Source organism: Pipistrellus hanaki (assembly GCF_964339955.1).
Source record: "Pipistrellus hanaki genome assembly, chromosome: 11".
NCBI lineage: Eukaryota > Metazoa > Chordata > Mammalia > Chiroptera > Vespertilionidae > Pipistrellus > Pipistrellus hanaki.
The window spans coordinates 27337807-27348113 of record NC_140513.1 but is presented as its reverse complement, the minus strand read 5'-3'; positions in this window follow the sequence as shown (position 1 = coordinate 27348113).

The window sequence follows — 10307 nt, the reverse complement described above, 5'->3', positions numbered from 1 at the left end:
GAGACAGCCCTGTGAGGTCAGAGATGGAGCTGAGGGTGGGCGCTGGGCCTCATGGTCCCAGAGGAAGGACCTGTCCTCCAAGCCAAGTGTCCAGCCCAGAGCCAGAGGAAGCCCTCCCTGGCCCCAGGCCCCGGGGAGGCCCCAGAGGCTCCTGAGTGTCTGGCTGTGAGGAGAGCCATGCAGAATGTGGACTGGAAAGTTCTGGAGATCAACAGCCAGGTGCAGAGGTTCAGGGGAGACCCTGGGTCAGTGCTCAGGAGCCCCTATTCTGAAGGAGGAAGAAGAGACTCAGGCCCTGGACTTACCCAGTCTGAAGCGGGAGAGGACACAGGAGCCATATTTGCAGGAAAACCCCAGTCTGAGAGGGGAGGAAGAAAGCCAAGCCCGGTCCTCTGGGGCCCCTAATCTGGAGAGGGAGAGAAGAAGCCTGGGCTCAGCCTCTGGGAACCCCCCTCTGAGCAGGGGGTGGGACACCTAGGCCCTGTGCTCGAAAACACTTCCCTTGGGGATAGCGAGTGAGGCCCCTGTGGAGGAGCCAAAGCTCACCAGGGTGTGGGGCTCCGACCCAGGCCTGCAGGAGCTCAGGACTAAGGCGGGGACCCACTGCCTTCTGAGAGGACTTCTGGAGCTGGGGCGCAGCTGGGCCTCCAAGGATGAGGCAATTCGGGATTTAAGCAGGTGACCCAGTGCTGAGACAAAAGGGAATGGCTGCCGGTCTGCAAACTGTAAGGAGACCCGCGAAGTGGACTGGTAGTGGGAGACAGTAAGTCCGGAACTCCTTGTGGGGAGGCAGTGTAAGAGCTGGAATAGGACTGTCCTCTAGAGGGGGCCAGTAGACCAGGCCAGGTCTGGAACCTGGGCTGCTCAGGTCCCCATCCCGACTTGTCCTGCAGGCCATGCTGCAGGGAGAGGCAGGGATCAGCTGCTGCATTCTGAGTCAGAAGTCATCCTTACGAATGAACTCCTTCATTGCCACACACACACACATGCACACTCAGGCTCCGCTCCTCACCTCTGCAGACTCAGGTGGGCTCAGGATGCTGCCCTTCCTGGGACAGGAGAATGTACCCTGGACATGGGGGTCACCTGCCTTTAATCCTTTCTTGTGTGCGCTTTTGGGGTGAGGGTGAGGTAAGGGTCAAAAGTGGAGCTGAGGTCTAGGATGAGGTCAGAGCTTGGGCAAAGTTGGATTAGGCTGGTATCCGGCTGGTGAGGGAGGTACGTGAAATCCATGTTGAAGTCGGTGGTTAAGCTCATTTACTGGGCTGGGTGCCGGGGACCAGAGGTGGAGAAGACACAGTCCCGTTTGTCTCCTGGGAGAGATAAGATAAATGGCAGGCGATTTAGGATACACTCTGAGAAGATGGAGGGAGTACGGGCCGCAGCTAAGCCAGCCTCCTGGAGGGAGGTGAGAATTTTCCAGAAGAGATGGCATGGGAGCCGAGTCCTCCAAGGTGAGTGGGGGAGGGTGGGATGAGGGCGATGATTTGAAGCCCAATGGGATTGTGGGAAAACCTGGGAACTGTGAGTGGCTTTCAGAGGGAGGGCTGGAGAAGCGAGCAGGGGCAGACCATGAAGGACTTTGTCTGCGGGACACGGGATCAGGCTTTATCCCAAGGGCCTGAGGAGCCATCGATGGGTTCTAAGCAAAGAGAGGAGCAAAGTAGCCAATGTAGGGTCCTGGAGGCCCTGGAGCATCCAGTAGGCCTGAGCTTGGGAGACGGTTCCAGCTGGAGAAAGAGAACAGGAGATATGAGCGCCTGGGCCTTCACCATGAGAGTCAATGGGGTTGCCAGGAAGCGGGAGGGAGTGGGGCAAGAGTCAGGGTCAGGATGCTGGGGACACGAGGGTGACTGAGAAGGAGCAGGTGAGGAGGAGATAGACGCCCATACACTGGGCTGCCAACAGGCTGCCAGGAGCTCAAAGGGGCTGTGGCCCCAGAGCTGGATGTGAGAAGAGACCAGCCTTGGTGAGCTGGAGATGGAGAATGGCCACAACATTGAAGACGTGGTGGCTAAGGAGACAGGAAGATCAACTGTGGAGAGAGGAGCGGCAGCTAAAGGGGCGGCGAGGTTGGGCGTTTGGGCCAGAGTTGGGTCTATGCAGAGCCTGGGCGGATCTCCAGGGCCAGTGGGAGGATGGAGAGCAGAGAGGAGACCCCTGGGGGCCATCTGCACAGGGTAAACGCTCAGTAGGGCCATTAGATAACCTAGAAGATGTTCTCCTAAATTTGAATTTCAAAGGAACAACATTTGCCGAAACCGGTTTGGTTCAGTGGATAGAGCGTCAGCCTGCGGACTGAAAGGTCCTGGATTCGATTCCAGTCAAGGGCATGTACCTTGGTTGCGGGCACATCCCCAATAGGGGGTGTGCAAGAGGCAGCTGATCGATGATTCTCTCTCATTGATGTTTCTAACTCTCTATCCCTCTCTCTTCCTCTCTGTGAAAAATCAATAAAATATATATTTTTTAAAAAGGAACAACATTTGCAATATCTGTAACATAACTATACTAAAACACGATCCATTGTTTCTCTGAAATTCAAATTTTAACTGTCTCTGAACTGCCATGAAGACTGCCTTCTCCCCCCACTCCCCCAGCCCCCTGCAGGAGTAAGTCCTCACTGGGCGTCTAATTCCTGCACAACCTTGGCTCAGTCCCTGCCCTAGGCCTCTGCTTCCTCATCTGTGAGGCGGGGTCCGCAGATATGTGGCTCTACCACCCGGTCACTCTTGGCATCCAGACAGGCCCCAGGGAAAGGTTGATGAAGGTAGCAACAGCCCATCAAGTCAAAAACTAATTTGGATGAAAATGAATTGGTAAAATGAGTATGCTGCGGGGCAATTTTTGCAAACTTTGATGTTTCTTTAGGCATGCAGTCCCTCTTTCAGACATTGTTCAGTTTTCTTGTTCTAATTTTGTCTGCAACACACTATTTTTACTGGCAAAAGGTTGGAAATAACCCTATGCTCATTTATTTCTCATGACACCAAAAACCTGGCAATGTGAACTGGCGAGTGGCGACACTCATGTTCAACCGAACTGGAAATTTAAATATTTATGAACACATAGCCAAGCAAGTCGAGCAGATATAATTGTCTATCGTTGGAGTGGAAATTTTTTAAAAATAGAAAACAAATTTGAAAAATCTCAGATTCTTTTTTTTGTTTGTTTGTTTACTAGCTAAAATAGTAAAAGAACAAGACCTACATAAAGTTTTTGTACAGTGCTTCTGTCACTCAACACATGTATTCAGAATAGCTTTTCACGCCCATAGGTCCACACCCACATCCTGCATGTGACTGTACAGCACAGAACTTCAAATGTGCCCGACTCTCCTCCCTCGTGAACAGCATGGGACAGACACAAGTGGTTGAAACCCAATAAGGAGTAAACATGCAAATAGATTTTTTTTTTTAATGAGGGTGAAGGAAAACACCCAAAGATGCCAAAAATTCTCTGATCTTCTCCAAAATGCCCCCCAAAGTGCTGATGTGTAAAAAGCTAATAATTTTAGCTAATTATTTGTTTCAACCAGCATGCCATTTGATTAACTTACTTGTCATGCAAACTACCTACAATTAAATGTCTTAGACTCGGGGTTGTTCTGACTCCTCAGAGCCCGGGGACCCTTTGTGTCCCTGAGGAGGCCATCGCATCGGTCAGTGAGGAAGGAGCCGCTCTGGTGCAGGGGCAGGGCTGGGGTGGGGGCACAGTACAGGCCCCTCCCGGAGCCCGTCTCTCTGAACACTTCAAGTTGTGAGATTCTCTCTCTCTCTCTCTCTCTCTCTCTCTCTCTCTCTCTCTCTCTCTCTCTCTCTCATATATATATTCCTATTTATTTCAGAGAGGAAGAGAGAGGGAGAGAAAGATAGAAATGTCAATGATGAGAGGGAATCATTGATTAGCTGCCTACTGGGGATCAAGCCAGCGACCTGGGCATGTGCCCTGACTGGGAATCGACACTCAACCACTGCGCCACATGGTGAAGTTGTGAGATTCTCATTCTCCTCAAAAAGAAAATACCCTTAAGCCTCTCCTAGGTAAGTGTTCCTGTTCCAACTCGTTTTTCAGGTAGAAAATTGAGATTCAGAGCAAGGTAACAACTTGCCCAAGATCACCCAGAACCAGAACGTCTAGACCAGAACTCTGCCCCCGCCCTCGGGAGCCAGGGCCCTCCCAGATAGGAGAATCGGGGGCTAAGGGACTAGTCTGGGGCAGGGTTGAGGGAGGGCAGCACAGGCAGGACCCAGGATGGTCTTTAACCCTGACATTGCAATGACCATGCCCCCAGCCGGCTCTTGTCCTTCCTTCTCAGTCATGCCTGGACCTCAGGACCATGTGGACAGAGACTAGAGCAGACAGGGTCAGGAGGCACAGCCACTTGCCGAAGGGCACACATCCTATAAGTCAAAGAACCAGAATTCAAACCCAGGCCTGCTCCACTCTGAAGCTAATGTCAGACTGCCTAATGTGGCATCAGAAACCGGGCATAGAGTTCAGGCCTGTCGCTTTCTAGTATGAGCTGGTGCTATCAGGGAAGGCTTCCTGGAGGAGGAAGTCTCATTGACAAAGTTGGGAGATGATACTGAAGGAATCGGCATGTATAAAAAGCATGTGTGTCTTTGTGTATGTCTGTGTGTGAACATGTGTGTGAGCGGGCAGGTGTGAGTGTGCATGTGCATATCTCTATCTGGTCTTGCATGTGAAAACTACTCTCTGGTCGAAACCAGTTTGGCTCAGTGGATAAAGCATAGGCTTGCGGACTGAGGGGTCCCAGGTTCGATTCCGGGCAAGGGCATGTACCTTGGTTGCGGACACATCCCCAGTGGGAGGTATGCAAGAGGCAGCTGATCGATGATTCTCTCTCATCGATGTTTCTAACTCTCTATCCCTCTCTCTTCTTCTCTGTAAAAAAAAAAAAATCAATAAAATATTTTTTTTAAAAAAGAAAGAAAACTACTCTCTGTCTCTCTGTCTCTCTGTCTCTCTCTGTCTCTCTCTCTCTCTCTCTCTCTCTCACACACACACACACACACACACACACACACACACACACACAGGTGCACACAAGAGTATGAGCCCATTCCACCGGGTTAATGTTTTCCTGCCTGCGTCAGCACAGTCCCGGTGAGTGGGCAGCTCACTGCAGGAACGTGCCCTATCTGATCTGGTCAGGTGCTGTGGGCCCGGAACAGGGGGGTTTGGGTGGGCAGAACGCCCATCTCAGCAACCCCCAGGGCAAGCTCCTCTCTCTCTCCTCCCCTCTCAGCCTGAGGAGGAGGCAGGCCCAGTGGCCTGGCAGCCCCAGTGTGATGGGATTGCCCTGTCTCCCCACTCACACTGGGGCTCCCCACATGGGGGAGCTTCCTTCTCCCCTCCACACAGCGAGGCCAGTGGCTGCCTGAGATACACACACACACACACACACACACACACACACACACACCCCTGCTCCCTTAGTTTTGCCCTCATCCCAAGGCCTCTCCAAACACCGATGTTCCCCTGAGGACAGACGGAGGAGAGACCTGGAGGGAACGATCACAGGGGTCCCCCTTCGGCAGAGAAGCAGGCCACCCTGTGGGGTCTTGTTTGCAGCTTCACGAGAACACAGCGGTTACCTGAGGACCTGTGCCGGGAGGTCTGTGAGGGCAGGGCCTGGGCAGGAGCCCCTGCAGGCCCTGAGCCTCAGCGGGGAAGGCGGAGTGAAACACGGGCACCTGAGCAGGGTAGAGCCTTCCTGGTTCCTGGCCTCTCCCAGGGCAGCGGGAGTCTCCCACGCTCCCACGGGACCCTGGGGGGCAGGCTGGACCAGGCAGGGGTAGGCAGACAGACAGTCTCTTCTGCGCGGGGCACAGCCCAAGATCCAGGGGGAGTCAACCCCAGGTGTGCTAGCTCCTAGCCCAGCTTGAGATGCCCTGATAAGTCTTTGTAAAGCAGAGACAAGGATGGAGCCTAGAGGGTTGACCAGACACACATCTCCTGCTCCCCACTGCCGGGTTGTTCCCCACGGAGCAGGCTTAGAGGCTCCCTGCCTCCCTCAGGCTCCATGTCCGGGCAGGTTTCTCCCCACCCCAGGGCCTCTTCTGACTTTCAAAGCCCATGCCACTTCTGCTTTGTGGGCGGCCTCCTACTTTACAAGAGTAAATAGCCTAAACCGGTTTGGCTCAGCGGATAGAGTGTCGGCCTGCGGACTGAGAGGTCCCAGGTTCGATTCTGGTCGGGGGCATGTACCCTGGTTGCGGGCACATCCCCAGTGGGGGGTGAGCAGGAGGCAGCTGATTGATGATTCTCTCTCATCATCTCATCTCATTGATGTTTCTAGCTCTCTATCCCTCTTTCTTCCTCTCTGTAAAAAATTAATAAAATATGTTTTAAAAATAAAAGCGTAAATAAACATTATATTTTATGCCCTGGCCAGGTAGCTCAGTTGGTTCGAGTGTCGTTCTGATACACCAAGGTTGTGGGTTTGATCTCCAGTCAGGGCACATACAAAAATCAATCAATGGCTGAAACCGGTTTGGCTCAATGGATAGAGCGTCGGCTTGGGGACTGAGGGGTCCTGGGTTGATTCCGGTCAAGGGCATGTACCTTGGCTGCGGGCATATCCCCAGTAGGGGGTGTGCTAGAGGCAGCTGATCGATGACTCTCTCTCATCGATGTTTCTGACTTTCTATCTCTCTCTCTTCCTCTCTGTACAAAATCAATAAAATATATTTTAAAAAAAATCAACCAATGAATGCATGAATAAGTAGAACAACACATCAATGTTCCTCTCTCTCTCTCTCTCTCTCTCTCTCTCTCTCTCTCAAATTTTTAAAAATTTTAAAAAATTACATTGCACAACTGTATTGATATAAAGATGAATAAATTAATATTGTGTATTAAAATATTTTTTCAACCTAAAAGTTGTTGTTTTTTCTTATTTTAAAACAAAACATCTTTGGTGGGCTTTTAAATAGAACCTCTTCGCGGGCACTGTGCCTGGAGAAGTCGGCCCTGCACATCCCTCATGTCCTCTCCGACCGCACAAATCTGCCATCACCCCGTCTTATTGCCAATCCAGGCCTCACCCCACTGCTCAGACCCAGCAGCCTCTCTCACTCTTTCTCATGTGCCTAACGGGCATATCTGCCTTCACCTGCTCCAGCCCAACCTCATTTAGAGTTCTCCCAAATCTGTCCACTCTGGTTTCATCAGCCTTTTTTCTTTTTCTTTTTTCTTTTTATGAAGTGTTTAAAAACAAATTCCAGCCATTATGTCATTTCACTTTTACATTCTTCAATATCCATCTCTAAAACAGACATTTTCTTACATCATCACAATGCCATCCACACCTAACAAAAATGAACAATTCCATGGAAATATCGAGTACCCACAATTGTCTCCAAGTATCCTTTTTAATTAATTTGTTAGTTTGTTTGAGCCAGGATCCCAACAAAAATCGCACATGACTTGGGTTAAGGGCTCTCAAACACTTCTCCCTCTTATTCACGTCACTGGCTGGTTGAATAAATGTGGTTCTATAGGAAGTCCATTTTCTAGATCGGTCTGTTTGCTTCCTGGTGGTGTCATTTAACTTTTCCTCCATCTCCTCCATTTCTCAGAATGTACAGGAAGTCAGCTCTCATAGTGTGGTGTTAGTTGGGTTCCATTTGGGGGATGGGAGGAGTCCTTTGTGAACAGTGCTGTGTGCTTCCTCTTCATCCCATTCAGAGGCACATGGTGTCTAGCTGCCCCGTGTGTGGTGATGCTGGCCAATCCGTGGGCTCACAGGGCCGCAGTCTGATCCTCCCATCGCCAAGGTTCCCCATCAGCTATTCACCTTCCAGTTTCATCCTTTGATTTTTGCCGTAATCAATTTCAAAATTCTTCCACACTAAAGAATTTTAAAAGAGAAGCTCTGAACAGCAATCTCTCGCCCTAACTGGTTTGGCTCAGTGGATAGAGCGTCGGCCTTCGGACTCAAGGGTCCCAAGTGCGATTCCGGTCAAGGGCATGTACCTTGGTTGCGGGCACATCCCCAGGAGGGGGTGTGCAGGAGGCAGCTGATCGATGTTTCTCTCTCATCGATGTTTCTAACCCTCTATCCCTCTCCCTTGCCCTCTGTAATAAATCAATAAAGTACATGAACAGCAATCTCTTAACCCGGAGGAAAGAAAGGTCTGATAGTAATGGAGTCTCTGGTACCGGGTCAATCAGATGAAGAGGGGAGTCGGAGCCAGGGATGCTTCACGAGAAGACGGAAAGAGTGAAGTGGTGGCAGAAGGAGCACTGGGCAACCCAGGGCCCTCCTGGCCAGGAGTCTGAGCCTGGGGCTGGTTTGGGGTTTGGCTGGGGCAGGGGCACTTCCCGATCCAGGCGGTGAGCTGTGTGGTCCATAGTTCAGACTTCAGAGCCAGGCAATCTGAGCTGGAATCCAGTTCGGCCTCTTAATTGGCTTGGGTAACTTCGAGCAAGACATTTAACTGGGTGTCTTCCTCTGTCCGACCTCTCAGGGCTGCTGGGAGGACAGATTGGGTGGGAAGGGGGGTGGCAGGTGCCTGGCGGAGAGCAAACACTGTGTGGTAGAGAGGATGCCTGAGGAGGGAACCCTACACCCACCCCCTCTCGCCTGACCCCAGGGCCACGTGGGAGGGCTGGGGGGTGGAGTATCGCTCTGCTCATCCCACGGACTGCAAGACCAAAGCCCAGGGACTTCCACCGCCATCTCAAGCCGCTCCAGCTGGGAGTGTCCTGTCTCCCAGCTCTTCCCATTGCAGACTGGCCACTCAGCTCTCAGATCTTGATACCCCGGTCGCCTCCCTCGGTCTGGGGGTGAGCATAGCCACCTGCCATCACCAGCTCAATCAACAAGCTCACCAGTGGCTGGGGGACTCGGGTGTGACAGGGCCTTGGGCGGGCAGCCTCCTGGGGGTGGCTGGCCCGTGTAGCACATTGTGAATAAACAGCACAGGCACCAGCACTGTATGCCGAGTCCCCTGCCCTGAGCGGAGACAGTTAGGTTGTCAGGGCGGGCGACTGTGCATGTCAGTGGGTGGGATGGAATGGGCGTTTCTGCCCTCCTGGCTCCAAGACCCTGAGCCCTGGAGCAACAGCCCGGGTGGGGCAGGGAGCCGGAGCTCCTCCCTCCCGCTCTTGTTCCAGCCTGTCTGCTCCCGCCCTGGCTGCTCCTGCACAGCCCTGGCCCCCAGTTAGCCTCTCACCTGCTTCCCCCAAGCAGCTGAGGCAACCCAGCCTAGGTCTTCAGTCGGGTGGGATGGGGGAGTTGAAATATCCCCCCTCCCCCTCAATCACATCTTTTTTTTTTAACAGCACTCATTAGACTGGGCACTGGCGCCCCCTGTCGGCGGTCTAACCTGACTCCTTTGGCCATGAGTCCATCCCTTCCTCCAACTCCACCCAAGGGACTGGCAGGGTCAGCCTTCGCCCTGGGTCCTGCTCTGAAGGGAGACACCAGCCCAGTCCACACACCTTCGCTGTGGTTTCCAAGTTTTCTTTTCCACGTCACCTGTGCTGCTGCTTCCTTTCTTGTTTTGTTGACTTTGGTGCTGTCTGTTTACTCTGGCTGAACCTATACAGCCTGGGGTTGAAAACTCTGAACTTGGAGAGGTGCGAGCCTGAGAGAGAGCAAGCTGGGGGTGGGCGTGGGGCGGTAGGGGCATAAGGGCTGGGGGAGGGATGAGATAGAGACTGGGAGAGCTATGAGCTGGTTCCCAAACTCTGTCAGGGGGACACTGCTATTCACCACCCCCACCCCCACCCCCCACAGGCCATCAGTGTTGGGAGGGGGCAGGGATGGGTGGGCAGACTTTCCCAGCCTCACCTTGGGCAGGTCTTGGCCTGTAACGTTAATTTGTTTTGAAGCTCGGCCCCAGAACTCTAAATGCCTCGCTTCTCTAGGAGATCTGAGCACCTCTTGTAGGTCAGAGTGCAAGTTCTCTGGAGACTGTTACCTGCTTCCAACCCCCTAGTCCTTCACCTGGACAACTCGGGGACACCGTCATTCTCCGTCTGAAGCCCCCAGGACCAAGGACCATCTCCAAAGGCGCTAAGTGAAATCTTGGAATAAAATCCAGGCTTCCTGGCTCCCAGCCCAAGCTCTCTGCCTCACTTCAAGCATCTCTCAGATCACGGAGCGTGATGGGAAGGAGCCCCAGGCCCCAGGCGCCGTGGCAGGAGCCAGCACACCCAGACATGGGCGTTGCTCGTGTGCAGAGTGCACACAAGGCAGGGGCATGGCACCCCGGGGCTGGCGTGCTTCCCTCAGGTCCCAGTAGACCAGACACCCCCTGGACCTATGTCCT